Source organism: Scyliorhinus torazame, chromosome 8 (genome assembly GCF_047496885.1).
Source record: "Scyliorhinus torazame isolate Kashiwa2021f chromosome 8, sScyTor2.1, whole genome shotgun sequence".
NCBI classification, from domain to species: Eukaryota; Metazoa; Chordata; class Chondrichthyes; order Carcharhiniformes; family Scyliorhinidae; genus Scyliorhinus; species Scyliorhinus torazame.
Window position 1 is genome coordinate 156,877,477 of NC_092714.1, and position 14,698 is coordinate 156,892,174.

The 14,698-nt window shown below is 52.8% G+C and overlaps 1 protein-coding gene and 1 pseudogene across 3 annotated transcripts in view; one reads left to right on the top strand and one right to left on the bottom strand.

Moving 5' to 3' along the window:
* The window catches only part of phldb2b (pleckstrin homology-like domain, family B, member 2b), a 517,142-nt gene that overhangs the window by 41,058 nt on the left and 461,386 nt on the right, over positions 1-14,698 (bottom strand). The window lies entirely within an intron of this gene.
* LOC140428694 (small ribosomal subunit protein eS27-like) lies at positions 13,216-13,502 on the top strand (annotated as a pseudogene).

The window sequence follows — 14,698 nt, forward strand, 5'->3', positions numbered from 1 at the left end:
TTGGATAGGGTGGACAGTGAGAGCCTTCTCCCGCGGATGGAAATGGTTGGCACGAGGGGACATAACTTTAAACTGAGGGGTAATAGATATAGGACAGAGGTCAGAGGTAGGTTCTTTACGCAAAGAGTAGTGAGGCCGTGGAATGCCCTACCTGCTACAGTAGTGAACTCGCCAACATTGAGGGCATTTAAAAGTTTATTGGATAAACATATGGATGAGAATGGCATAATGTAGGTTAGATGGCTTTTGTTTCGGTGCAACATCGTGGGCCGAAGGGCCTATACTGCGCTGTATCGTTCTATGTTCTATTAACCCGACATCACCCTCCCCTTCCTACCCACCAGCAGAGATCCCCCTCTCCACTTGCAGGCATCAAGCCACTGTCCCCTCTGGGGTCAAGGGTTAAGGATATTAGCCATGTCTGTGGGGGATTTGCAATGCCCTTAGCAGGGCGTGTGGTGGACCTTCAACTTGAGATCTGGGCACCCGTTAAAAAGGGCACCCCGATCTCGTGGGAGCCGGTTTTGCCACTGACTTTAGTTCCACACTGCAGAAAAAATCCAAGTGTGGGATAATTCAGTAAGAATCTTCCCAAGCCCCAAGAAAATTACTAAATGTGGGTGAATTGCGATGGAAACCGTGCCGGAACAGCCGGCGGGATTCTCACCTGTTCTCCCGCCCGATTGAGGAACAGGTAGGGAGGTTAATTTTAAGACCAAGAAGAGATCAGCCATGCTCTGATTGAATGGCGGGGCAGGAAACGAAGGGCTGAATTGCCTACTTCTGCGCCTAATTCCTATGTTCCTAAATTACACTTTTGGGACAATTCTGCCCTCTGTCTCTGCGGCTGGGAGTTAAATCAACACCGGACAAGTGACAGTTGATTAGGATTCAGAAAAGAATGACTTCCGGTTGCGGCTATGCGGAGCTAAGTCGCACATTCGGTTTCGGCGGGAGAACAGCTGGTGAGTCAGTTTCAGCGGGAGCAGTGCAGAAGTGGCTGCTGGGAGGGGCAGGCCAGTCGATTTCGGCGGGAGAACAGCTGGTGAGTCAGTTTCAGCGGGAGCAGTGCAGAAGTGGCTGCTGGGAGGTAAGTCTGTCCTTTAAAAGCACTTGTCTTTGCAGGGGCAGGCCAGTCGATTTCGGCGGGAGTGGAGCTGGCTGGTGAGTCAGTTTCAGCGGGAGCTGTGCGGAAGTGGCTGCTGGGAGGTAAGTCTGTCCTTTAAAAGCACTTGTCTTTGCAGGGGCAGGCCAGTCGATTTCAGCGGGAGTGGAGCTGGCTGGTTAGTCAGTTTCAGCAGGAGCTGTGCGGAAGTGGCTGCTGGGAGGAAAGGCTGTCCTTTAGTCGACCCACGGACTTCTGGGAAGACCCTCACCAATAAATTCTGGTGGAGAGGAAACCCAAGACACTACACGTGTAGTGTCTCCCACCCGCCCTCCTCCTCTAACCTAATAATAAAACTCTTTGGTGTGAGGTAAGTACCATATTTTATTATTATTAATTTTTTTTTAATAAAAAAATTAATTTAGTTGTTAGCCAGATCTTGGTAGAAAGTTAGAGGGATGGCAGGGAAGGGAGTGCAATGTTCCTCCTGCAGGATGTTTGAGGTGAGGGATGCAGTTAGTGTCCCTGCTGATTTTACCTGCAGGAAGTGCTGCCATCTCCAGCTCCTCCAAGACCGAGTTAGGGAACTGGAGCTGGAGTTGGAAGAACTTTGGATCATTCGGGAGGCAGAGGGGGTCATAGATAGCAGCTTCAGGGAATTAGTTACACCAAAGATTGGAGATAGGTGGGTAACTGTAAGAGGGACTGGGAAAAAGCAGTCAGTGCAGGGATCCCCTGTGGTCGTTCCCCTGAGAAACAAGTATACCGCTTTGGATACTTGTGGGGGGGGGGACTTACCAGGGGTAAGCCATGGGGTACGGGCCTCTGGCATGGAGTCTGTCCCTGTTGCTCAGAAGGGAAGGGGGGAGAGGAGCAGAGCATTAGTAATTGGGGACTCTATAGTCAGGGGCACAGATAGGAGATTTTGTGGGAGCGTGAGAGACTCACGTTTGGTATGTTGCCTCCCAGGTGCAAGGGTACGTGATGTCTCGGATCGTGTTTTCCGGGTCCTTAGGGGGGAGGGGGAGCAGCCCCAAGTCGTGGTCCACATTGGCACTAACGACATAGGTAGGAAAGGGGACAAGGATGTCAGGCAGGCTTTCAGGGAGCTAGGATGGAAGCTCAGAACTAGAACAAACAGAGTTGTTATCTCTGGGTTGTTGCCCGTGCCACGTGATAGTGAGATGAGGAATAGGGAGAGAGAGCAATTAAACACGTGGCTACAGGGATGGTGCAGGCGGGAGGGATTCAGATTTCTGGGGCTCTTTCTGGGGAAGGTGGGACCTCTACAGACAGGATGGTCTACATCTGAACCTGAGGGGCACAAATATCCTGGGGGGGAGATTTGTTAGTGCTCTTTGGGGGGGTTTAAACTAATGCAGCAGGGGCATGGGAACCTGGATTGTAGTTTTAGGGTAAGGGAGAATGAGAGTATAGAGGTCAGGAGCACAGATTTGACGTCGCAGGAGGGGGCCAGTGTTCAGGTAGGTGGTTTGAAGTGTGTCTACTTCAATGCCAGGAGTATACGAAACAAGGTAGGGGAACTGGCAGCATGGGTTGGTACCTGGGACTTCGATGTTGTGGCCATTTCGGAGACATGGATAGAGCAGGGACAGGAATGGATGTTGCAGGTTCCGGGGTTTAGGTGTTTTAGTAAGCTCCGAGAAGGAGGAAAAAGAGGGGGAGGTGTGGCGCTGCTAGTCAAGAGCAGTATTACGGTGGTGGAGAGGATGCTAGATGGGGACTCATCTTCCGAGGTAGTATGGGCTGAAGTTAGAAACAGGAAAGGAGAGGTCACCCTGTTGGGAGTTTTTTTATAGGCCTCCTAATAGTTCTAGGGATGTAGAGGAAAGGATGGCGAAGATGATTCTGGATAAGAGCGAAAGTAACAGGGTAGTTATTATGGGAGACTTTAACTTTCCAAATATTGACTGGAAAAGATATAGTTCGAGTACATTAGATGGGTCGTTTTTTGTACAGTGTGTGCAGGAGGGTTTCCTGGAACAATATGTTGATAGGCCAACAAGAGGCGAGGCCACGTTGGATTTGGTTTTGGGTAATGAACCAGGCCAGGTGTTGGATTTGGAGGTAGGAGAGCACTTTGGGGACAGTGACCACAATTCGGTGACGTTTACATTAATGATGGAAAGGGATACGTCTACACCGCAGGGCAAGAGTTATAGCCGGGGGAAGGGCAATTATGATGCCATTAGACGTGACTTGGGGGGGGATAAGGTGGAGAAGTAGGCTGCAAGTGTTGGGCACACTGGATAAGTGGGGCTTGTTCAAGGATCAGCTACTGCGTGTTCTTGATAAGTATGTACCGGTCAGGCAGGGAGGAAGGCGTCAAGCGAGGGAACCGTGGTTTACCAAGGAAGTGGAATCTCTTGTTAAGAGGAAGAAGGAGGCCTATGTGAAGATGAGGTGTGAAGTTTCAGTTGGGGCGATGGATAGTTACAAGGTAGCGAGGAAAGATCTAAAGAGAGAGCTAAGACGAGCAAGGAGGGGACATGAGAAGTATTTGGCAGGAAGGATCAAGGAAAACCCAAAAGCTTTCTATAGGTATGTCAGGAATAAACGAATGACTAGGGAAAGAGTAGGACCAGTCAAGGACAGGGATGGGAAATTGTGTGTGGAGTCTGAAGAGATAGGCGAGATACTAAATGAATATTTTTCTTCAGTATTCACTCAGGAAAAAGATAATGTTGTGGAGGAGAATGCTGAGCCCAGGCTAATAGAATAGATGGCATTGAGGTACGTAGGGAAGAGGTGTTGGCAATTCTGGACAGGCTGAAAATAGATAAGTCCCTGGGACCTGATGGGATTTATCCTAGGATTCTCTGGGAGGCCAGGGAAGAGATTGCTGGACCTTTGGCTTTGATTTTTATGTCATCATTGGCTACAGGAATAGTGCCAGAGGACTGGAGGATAGCAAATGTGGTCCCTTTGTTCAAAAAGGGGAGCAGAGACAACCCCGGCAACTATAGACAGGTGAGCCTCACGTCTGTAGTGGGTAAAGTCTTGGAGGGGATTATAAGAGACAAGATTTATAATCATCTAGATAGGAATAATATGATCAGGGATAGTCAGCATGGCTTTGTGAAGGGTAGGTCATGCCTCACAAACCTTATCGAGTTCTTTGAGAAGGTGACTGAACAGGTAGATGAGGGTAGAGCAGTTGATGTGGTGTATATGGATTTCAGCAAAGCGTTTGATAAGGTTCCCCACGGTAGGCTATTGCAGAAAATACGGAGGCTGGGGATTGAGGGTGATTTAGAGATGTGGATCAGAAATTGGCTAGCTGAAAGAAGACAGAGGGTGGTGGTTGATGGGAAATGTTCAGAATGGAGTTCAGTCACAAGTGGAGTACCACAAGGATCTGTTCTGGGGCCGTTGCTGTTTGTCATTTTTATCAATGACCTAGAGGAGGGCGCAGAAGGGTGGGTGAGTAAATTTGCAGACGATACTAAAGTCGGTGGTGTTGTCGATAGTGTGGAAGGATGTAGCAGGTTACAGAGGGATATAGATAAGCTGCAGAGCTGGGCTGAGAGGTGGCAAATGGAGTTTAATGTAGAGAAGTGTGAGGTGATTCACTTTGGAAGGAATAATAGGAATGCGGAATATTTGGCTAATGGTAAAGTTCTTGACAGTGTGGATGAGCAGAGGGATCTAGGTGTCCATGTACATTGATCCCTGAAAGTTGCCACCCAGGTTGATAGGGTTGTGAAGAAGGCCTATGGAGTGTTGGCCTTTATTGGTAGAGGGATTGAGTTCCGGAGTCAGGAGGTCATGTTGCAGCTGTACAGAACTCTGGTTCGGCCGCATTTGGAGTATTGCGTACAGTTCTGGTCACCGCATTATAGGAAGGACGTGGAGGCTTTGGAGCGGGTGCAGAGGAGATTTACCAGGATGTTGCCTGGTATGGAGGGAAAATCTTATGAGGAAAGGCTGATGGACTTGAGGTTGTTTTCGTTGGAGAGAAGGTTGAGAGGAGACTTAATAGAGGCATACAAAATGATCAGGGGGTTGGATAGGGTGGACAGTGAGAGCCTTCTCCCGTGGATGGAAATGGCTGGCACGAGGGGACATAACTTTAAACTGAGGGGTAATAGATATAGGACAGAGGTCAGAGGTAGGTTCTTTACGCAAAGAGTAGTGAGGCCGTGGAATGCCCTACCTGCTACAGTAGTGAACTCGCCAACATTGAGGGCATTTAAAAGTTTATTGGATAAACATATGGATGATAATGGCATAGTGTAGGTTAGATGGCTTTTGTTTCGGTGCAACATCGTGGGCCGAAGGGCCTGTACTGCGCTGTATTGTTCTATGTTCTATTCGGCGGCTCCCGCAAAAACAAACTTTTGGGATCTTTTGAGGGCCCCCAACGGCACTTTTTCGACATTTCCCGGTGTGGGAAGGAGTTTATAACAGCTCCCCTTCAGTACATGGCTTCAACCAGGAGCGGGGCAACAGAAAATGTGGTGGTGGACCCGAAGAAGGTGCGAGGAAAGAAGAACAAAATGGCGGCAGGCGGAGACCAGGCATCGTGGATGCAGTGGGCGGAGGAGCAGCAGGAGGGTATCCAGCGCTGCTTCAACAAAATTAAAACGGACCTGCTGGAGCCGATGAAGGCTTCTATTGATAAGCTGCTGGAGACACAGACGGCCCAGGGGGTGGTGATCCGCGAGGCTCAACAGAAGATCTCTGACAATGAGGACGAGATCTTAGGCCTTGCGGTAAAGGTGGAGGCGCACGAGGCGCTCCACAAGAAATGGCAGGAGCGGTTCGAGGAGATGGAGAATCGGTCGAGGCGGAAGAATCTGCGGATTCTGGGCCTCCCGGAGGGGCTGGAGGGGCTGGATGTGGGGGCCTATGTGGTCACCATGTTGAACTCGCTGATGGGACCGGGGTCCTTCCAGGGGCCCCTGGAGCTGGAAGAGGCGCATAGAGTGCTGGCGAGGAGGCCCAAGGCTAACGAGCCTCCGCGGGCGGTGCTGGTGTGATTCCATCGGTTTGTCGATCGGGAGTGCGTGCTCAGGTGGGCCAAGAAGGAGAGGAGCAGCAGGCGGGAGAACACGGAGGTTCGAATGTACCAGGACTGGAGTGCGGAGGTGGCGAAGAGGAGGGCTGGGTACAATCGAGCGAAGGCGGTGCTGCATAGGAAGGGGGTGAAGTTTGGCATGTTGCAGCCAGCGCGACTGTGGGTCACCTACAAGGACCGGCACCATTATTTTGAGTCTCCGGACGAGGCGTGGGCCTTTGTTCAGGCCGAGAAGCTGGACACAGATTGAGGGTTGGGATGGGCGATTGGGGACTGCGGTTGATATGTTATGTTTATATTTTTCCTCGAGGCGGGGGCCTTTGTATTGCTCCGGGTTTCTTTTTCTCTGTTTTTCTCTCTCGGGTCGGTGAGGGTGGCTCTTGGAGGGGGCGGGGGGGGGGGGGGGGGGGGGGCGGTAAACGGAACGGGGGGGGTGGACGGCGGTGAGATGGGGCCCCGCGGGGAGGGGGAGACCCGAGTCAGGGGTGAGGGGACCGGGCCTGTAAAAGGAGCTGCGTCAGAGGTGGCGGGGCCTGGTAGGTGGAAAGCGCGGGCTTTTTCCCGCACTGAAGACTGGAGGGGCGGGGAAGCAAGGGCTGTTTCCCGCGCTTAGAACGGAAGGGGGAGGGGGAGACCCTATGGATGGGGACGGGAGAGGAGGGTGTGCCACACAATGGGAGGAGTCGAAGGAGAGGCGGGAGTGGCCGGGGTCAGCAGGAGTCAGCTGACTTGCGGAAGTGCAATGGGGGGAGTAAATCAGCTAGGATGGGTCCTAGCCCAGGGTGGGGCGGTGGGTGAGGGGGAATCAAGTTGCTGCTGCTATGGTCAAGGGGGAGCTGGAGCGAGTGGGGGTGGTCGAGACGGGGGTATGCCGCTGTGGGGAACGGGCCGGGTGTGGGGTGCGGGCACGTGGCTGGCCGAGGAGGGGCTATGGCTAGTCGGCGGGGGCGGGGGGCGGGTAGCTCCCTGATCCGGCTGATAACCTGGAATGTAAGGGGACTGAATGGGCCGGTTAAGCGGGCCCGTGTGTTCGCACACCTGAAGGGGCTCAAGGCGGATGTGGTTATGCTCCAGGAGACACACCTGAAGGTGGCAGACCAGGTAAGACTGAGGAAAGGGTGGGTAGGTCAGGTGTTTCACTCGGGGCTAGATGCCAAAAATCGAGGTGTGGTGATCTTGGTGGGAAAGAAGGTGGCATTCGAGGCGTCGAGCATTGTGGCAGATAATGGCCGTAGGTACATAATGGTAAGTGGTAAGTTGCAGGGAGAGAGGGTGGTACTGGTCAACGTGTACTCCCCGAACTGGGACGATGCGGGTTTTATGCGTCGTATGTTGAGTCGGATCCCAGACTTGGAAGTGGGGGGCCTGATAATGTGGGGAGACTTTAACACGGTGCTGGATCCGGCACTGGATCGCTCCAGGTCTAGGATGGGTAGGAAGCCGGCGGCGACTAGAGTGCTGAGGGGGTTTATGGACCAGATGGGAGGGGTGGACCCTTGGAGATTTGCAAGGCCGGGGGCTAGGGAATTTTCATTCCTCTCACATGTCCATAAGGCTTATTCCCGAATCGACTTTTTCATTTTGAGTAGGGCGCTGATAGCGAGAGTAGAAGATACTGAGTATTCGGCAATAGCCATTTCTGACCACGCCCCGCATTGGGTGGACTTGGAGATGGGGGAGGAGAGGGACCAGCGCCCGCTGTGGCGCTTGGAGGTGGGGCTGTTGGCGGACGAGGAGGTGAGCGAGCGGGTCCGAGGAAGTATAGAGAGGTACTTGGAGACCAACGACAATGGGGAGGTCCGAGTGGGGATGGTATGGGAGGCACTGAAGGCAGTGGTGAGGGGAGAGCTGATCTCCAATAGGGCCCACAAGGAGCGGAGGGAGCGGGGGGAGAGGGAGAGGCTGGTGGGGGAGATGGTGAGTGTAGACAGGAGGTATGCGGAGGAGCCCGAGGAAGGATTGTTGAGGAAGAGGCGTAGCCTCCAGGCTGAATTCGACCTGTTGACCACCAGGAAGGCGGAGGTGCAGTGGAGGGAGGCCCAGGGGGCGGTCTATGAGTATGGGGAAAAGGCAAGCCGGATGCTGGCGCATCAGCTTCGGAAGCGGGACGCAGCCAGGGAGATCGGGGTAGTTAAGGATAGGGGAGGGAGTGTGGTGTGGAGTGGGGTTGGCATCACTGGGGTCTTCAGGGACTTTTATGAAGAATTGTACCGATCCGAGCCCCCATGGGAGGAGGGAGGGATGGGCCGCTTCCTGGACCAATTGAGGTTTCCAAAGGTGGAAGAGGGACTAGTGGCGGGATTGGGGGCCCCGTTTGGGCTGGAGGAGCTGATCAAAGGGATAGGAAGCATGCAGGCGGGGAAGGCACTGGGGCCGGACGGTTTCCCGGTCGAGTTCTATAAAAAATACATGGACCTGTTGGGCCCGCTGTTAGTCACGACCTTTAATGAGGCTTTTTCCCCGATGATGTCCCGGGCACTGATCTCCTTGATCCTGAAGCGGGACAAGGATCCCCTGCAATGTGGGTCTTAAAGACGGATCTCCTTGCTAAATGTAGATGCCAAGGTGCTGGCGAAGGTCTTAGCCACGAGGATTGAGGATTCTGTGCCGCAGATCATCCATGAAGACCAGACGGGGTTTGTGAAGGGGAGACAGTTGAACGAGAATGTGCGGAGGTCTTTGAACGTTATCATGATGCCGGCGAGTGAGGGGGAGGCGGAGATAGTGGTGGCGATGGATGCTGAGAAAGCCTTCGATAGGGTAGAGTGGGGCTACCTGTGGGAGGTGCTGAAGAAGTTCGGGTTTGGGGAGGGGTTGGTGAGGCTGGTGTATGAGGTCCCGATGGCAAGTGTGGCCACAAACAGCAGGAGGTCCGAGTACTTTCGGTTGCACCAAGGGATGAGACAGGGGTGTCCCCTGTCTGCCCTGCTCTTCGCACTGGCGATTGAACCCCTGGTTATGGCGCATCAGCTTCGGAAGCGGGACGCAGCCAGGGAGATCGGGGTAGTTAAGGACAGGGGAGGGAGTGTGGTGCGGAGTGGGGTTGGCATCAATGGGGTCTTCAGGGACTTTTATGAAGAATTGTACCGATCCGAGCCCCCATGAGGGAGTCAAGGAACTGGAAGGGGTTTGTGCGGGGTGGGGAGGAGCATAGGGTGTCGCTTTATGCAGACGACCTGCTGCTGTATGTGGCGGACCCGGTGGGAGGAATGCCGGAGGTAATGAGAATCCTTAGGGAATTCGGGGACTTTTCGGGGTATGAGCTCAACATGGGGAAGAGTGAGCTGTTCGTAGTTCATCCAGGGGATCAGGAGAGGGGGATTGGCGAGCTCCCACTAAAAAGGGCAGAGAGGAGCTTCAGGTATTTGGGGGTCCAGGTGGCCAGGAGCTGGGGGGCCCTGCATAAGCTTAATTTCACAAGGCTGGTGGAGTAAATGAGGAGGAGTTCAAGAGGTGGGACGCGTTGCTGCTGTCCTTGGCGGGTAGGGTGCAGTCAATCAAAATGACGGTGCTCCCAAGGTTTTTGTTCCTGTTCCAGTGCCTCCCCGTGTTTATCCCGAAGGCCTTCTTTAGGCGGGTCAACAGGAGTATAATGGGGTTTGTGTGGGCGCGAGGGACTCCGAGGGTGAGAAGGGTGTTCCTGGAGCGGAGTAAAGATAGGGGGGGCTGGCGCTGCCCAACCTCTGTGGGTACTACTGGGCCGCCAATGCGATGATGGTGCGCAAGTGGGTGATGGAGGGGGAGGGGGCTGCATGGAAGAGGCTGGAGACGGCATCTAGTGTGGGTATGAGTCTGGGGGCGCTGGCAACGGCACCGCTGCCACTCCCTCCAAGGAGGTATACCACGAGCCCGGTGGTGGCGGCTGCCCTCAAAATTTGGGGGCAGTGGAGGCAGCATAGGGGGGAAGTTGGGGCCTCGGCGTGGACCCCAATACGGGGGAACCACCGGTTCGCCCCAGGGAGAACAGGTGGAGGGTTTTCGGGGTGGCACAGGGCAGGGATACGAACGTTGGGGGACCTGTTTGTGGACGGGAAGTTCGCGAGCCTGGGTGAGCTGGAGGAGAAGTACGGGCTCCCCCCGGGGAACACCTTCAGGTACTTACAGGTAAGGGCGTTTGCCAGGCGGTGGAATTCCCGCGGCGGAAGATCTCGGAAATTTACCAGGTGATGCAGGAGGAGGCGGCGGCCTCGGTGGTGGAGGTGAAAGGTAAGTGGGAGGAGGAGTTGGGAGAGGAGGTCGAGGAAGGGACGTGGGCAGATGCCCTAGGGAGGGTGAACTCTTCCTCATCGTGCGCGAGGCTCAGCCTCATACAGTTCAAGGTGCTGCACAGGGCACACATGACCGGGGCAAGGATAAGCCGGTTCTTTGGGGGTGAGGACAGGTGTGTTAGGTGCTCAGGGAGCCCAGCAAATCACACCCATATGTTCTGGGCATGCCCAGCGCTGGAGGAATTTTGGAAGGGCGTAGCGAGGACGGTGTCGAGGGTGGTAGGATCCAGGGTCAAACCGGGCTGGGGGCTCGCAATATTTGGGGTGGCAGAGGAGCCGGGAGTGCAGGAGGCGAAAGAGGCCGGAATTCTGGCCTTTGCGTCCCTGGTAGCCCGGCGAAGGATTCTTCTTCAGTGGAAGGATGCGAGGCCCCCAAGCGTGGAATCCTGGATCAGCGATATGGCAGGGTTCATTAAATTGGAGAGGGTGAAATTCGCCTTGAGAGGGTCGGTACAAGGGTTCTTTAGCGGTGGCAACCGTTCTTAGACTTTCTGGCAGAACGATAGACATTGGTCAATGGTAGCAGCAGCTCGTGGGGGGGGCTCGTAGCTACACTGTTCTAGCCCTGGCAAACCTCCTCTGCACTCTTGCCAGTGCAATTACGTCCTTCCTGTGAGGTGCTGACCAGAACTGTACACAGTACTCTAGTTGTGGCCTCACCAGTGTTTTATCCAATTCCAACATTATAATAATAAGAATCTTCATTGTCACAAGTAGGCTGCAATAAAGTTACTGTGAAAAGCCCCTAGTCGCCACGTTCCGGCGCCTGTTCGGGTACAGTGAGGGAGAATTCAGAATGTCCAAATTACCTAACAGCACGTCTTTCGGGACTTGTGGGAGGAAACCGGAGCATCCGGAGGAAACCCACGCAGACACGGGGAGAACGTGCAGACTCCTTACTTTTATATTCTATACTTCTGCCAATGAAGGAGAGCATTCCATATGCTTCCTTAACAGCCTTGTCTACTTGAACTGATGCTTTTAGGGACCTGTGCACCTGTACGCCAAGATCTCTCACTTCATCTACTCCTCTTAGCATATTCCCATCTATTGTGTACTCCCTAGAACTGTTTTACCTCCTCAAATGCATGAGCTCACACTTCTCTGTGTTAACTTCCATCTGCCAGTAATCGCCCACTCCACAAATCCATCTGTATCATTCTGGAGATTATGGGGACGATTCTCCAATATGGAGCACAAGTGTTCGCTCCGTCGTGAACGCTGTCGCGTTTTCACGACGGCGCGAACCGGGCCCGGGTACAACCAATTCTGTCCCCCACGGGGGGCCAGCAAGGCACTGGAGCGGTTCACGCCGCTCCAGCCTCCTTTCGCGGCTCCCACCCGCACATGCGCAGTTGGGCTGCACCAACCTGCGCATGCGCGGGGGACTTCTTTTGCGCGCCGGCCCCGACTCAACATGGAGTCGGTGTTCAGGGGCTGGCCACGCCAGAAAGTAGGCCCGGGTTGGGGGGGGGGGGGGTGAGAGAGAGAGGCCGGCCCGCCGATCGGTGTGCCCCGATCGCGGGCCAGACCCCGTCGGAGGACTCCCCCGGTGAAGGAGCCCCCCTCCCTCCCCGCACAGGCCCCCTGACCGTTCGCGCAGAGTTCCCGTCGGCAGCGACCAGGGTTGAACGGCACCTGTCGTATCGGCGCAGTTGCTCGGCCCATCCAGTCGGGAGAATCGGCGGCCCCACCGATTCCAGCGGCCCGCGGCATCGGGGCGCGGTTGCGGCGATTCTCTGGCCCAGCGCGGGACTCGGAGAATCACCCCCTATAGCTATCCTCTACACTGTCCACCGCTCGACCAATCTTTGTGTCATCTGCAAATTCCGCAATCGCGTCCCCCATGTTCACGTCCAAATCGTTAATATATAACACAAGCAGTAAGGGTCCCAACACCGAGCCCATGGAACACCACTTGAAACATCGTTCCATTTGCACTGACAGCCATCGACCATCACCCTTTTTTTCCTGTTACTAAGCCAACTTTTTATCCAGTTCGCCACATTGCCTTGTATCCCATTGGCTTTCACTTTCTTGACCAATCTGTCATTTGGGACTTTGTCCAACACCTTGCTAAAATCCATGGACACCACATCCACTGCACTACCCTCATCAACCCTTCTTGTCGCTTCCTCAAAAAACTCAATCAAATTTGTGAGGCAAGGGTTCCTTTAACAAATCTATGCTGACTATCCCGGACTAGTCCATGCCTTTTATGTGACAGTTAATCCTATCTCTCAGGATGGATTCTGCTAATTTGCCAACCACCGATTTAAGATTAACTGGCCTATAATTGTTCGGCCTTTCCTTTGATTCCTTTTTAAACAATGGTACCACGTTTGCATTTCTCCAGTCTGCCGATACCTTCCCTGTGCCTAGTGCGGATTGGAAAATCATCCTCAGAGCATCTGCTATCTCTTTCCTGACCTCCTTTGAATGGGTCTCATTGCAAAATGTTGCAGTATATTCTCTCAAACGCAACATTGACCCTCCTGTGGCAGCTCAAGAGTCTGGTTGGGACGACTTTAATTATTGACATTCTTGGGATTCCTTGCCAATTCTATTCTTTTGATTTGTTTCAAACCACTTTTTAATCCCAGCTTGCACTTTGTTTTGTGCGATCACCGCGGTTTAAACCTGTCTCGCTGCTTCCAAAGCCAATCTGCCCTGATTTGTGCTCAGTGGCAGATATGCTGAGATTAAGTACATTTCCTGCTTGTTTAGGTAGCTGAATCATGGTGAATGCAGACACTCTGACATTCCCGTTTCTTTTCTACGTTAACTAGTCCACGCTAAAGATGCCTCTGGCTAAAGATTTGTTGTATCCATTTCCGGAGGAGGAGACGAGGAAATACACGAAGAAACGCTTGGTGCAGTGTTCCAATTCGTACATCAGGGATGCCAAGTGTCCTGCTTGCTACCAAAATCTCTGCTGTGTTCAGCCACAAACAAGCTGCAGTGCTGTGTGTCCACTGTGCCCTGCCAGCCCACTGGAGGAAGAGCCAGCTTAACAAAGATCGGTTCCTTCAGAAGAATGCAACACAAAAAATTAAAAGTGGCTTTTGAGGGCATCAAGTCTGGCTGAGAGATACCGATTCGCTGCCTTGAGACCTGGACGGCAGCATGGAACAGATGGACATGGCATTGGGACAGTGAAGCACAGCTTCACTCCCGACGCCATGTCCATCTGATTTATAGAAACATGTTTGGACCCTCTTGCTGGTATTGAGTTATTTAAATCTTCAGAACAAAACAGTATTATTTCATCAACGCATCAGCTCAAAAATGCCCGTCAGACTGGCGGACTGCAATCAGATAACACGAGAGGTTGGATGGGTTTCCACATAGAAGGATCTTTTCTGAGTGAGCAAATGGATTTTTGTCAATTTAGAGAATGTAGACAGCTGAATATATAGACTGCTGAACTAAAAATGGAGACTATCCCAGTACCACATCCTAAAACCATGGCATATTACTCTCAGATTTCTCGGCTCAAGTTAGAATCAATAAGCTCCAGGTGATTTTTGCATCATATTTTATTGCCCAATTAGAGAGTTTCACCTCAACAGAAATCAGCTGTTTATTAATCAAACATGTTGTTAACCTGCAGTTCAGTGTCTAGCACCAGTTTTACTGTCGACTGATTCCATTCTTTTCACATCAAAGGGTTTTGTGTTCTTAATAGGAAACACCTGGTTCAAACAGTGTATCAAAGGCCAGTTTCAATCACATCTCAGGTTATAAACATCTCAACAGGGATCACAGCAGGTGGTCTCCACTTAGGGGCCTCAATTGGCAGTGGGGCTGGAAGGACAACCAGAGGCCTTCCTGTCCTGGATTTCATTGGGGTGGAGGTGGGAAAGTAGCAGGGTGCCCACCCACCACCCTCCCACCTCCAAAGAGGGGGCACAAGATTCTACCCTCTTTGTCAAAGTGGTAAACTCCAAGCGTCAGTATGACTGAAGGTAGCCTGAGATTGACCTGCTCAGACAAAACACTGAGTACACTCGCTGATGTTGTTCATGGCTCCCTCTCCTTCAGTACTTTCCCCCACCTTCCCTTCAAACCTGTCACCATCAACCTTCCTCAAAACATTCAGCCATGCAAACAACTGTCCCACCGCTCCTTCACTACTCCCAAGATTCCTGGATGCGTCGTCACCACCCAAATCCAGCTCCATCTTTTCCAGAACTCCATGTTTGAATCACTCCAGTCAGATTCCTGCCCCCTGCCACTGCACTCAAACTGACCTTCATTAAAGTCACAAATGACATTCTTTGT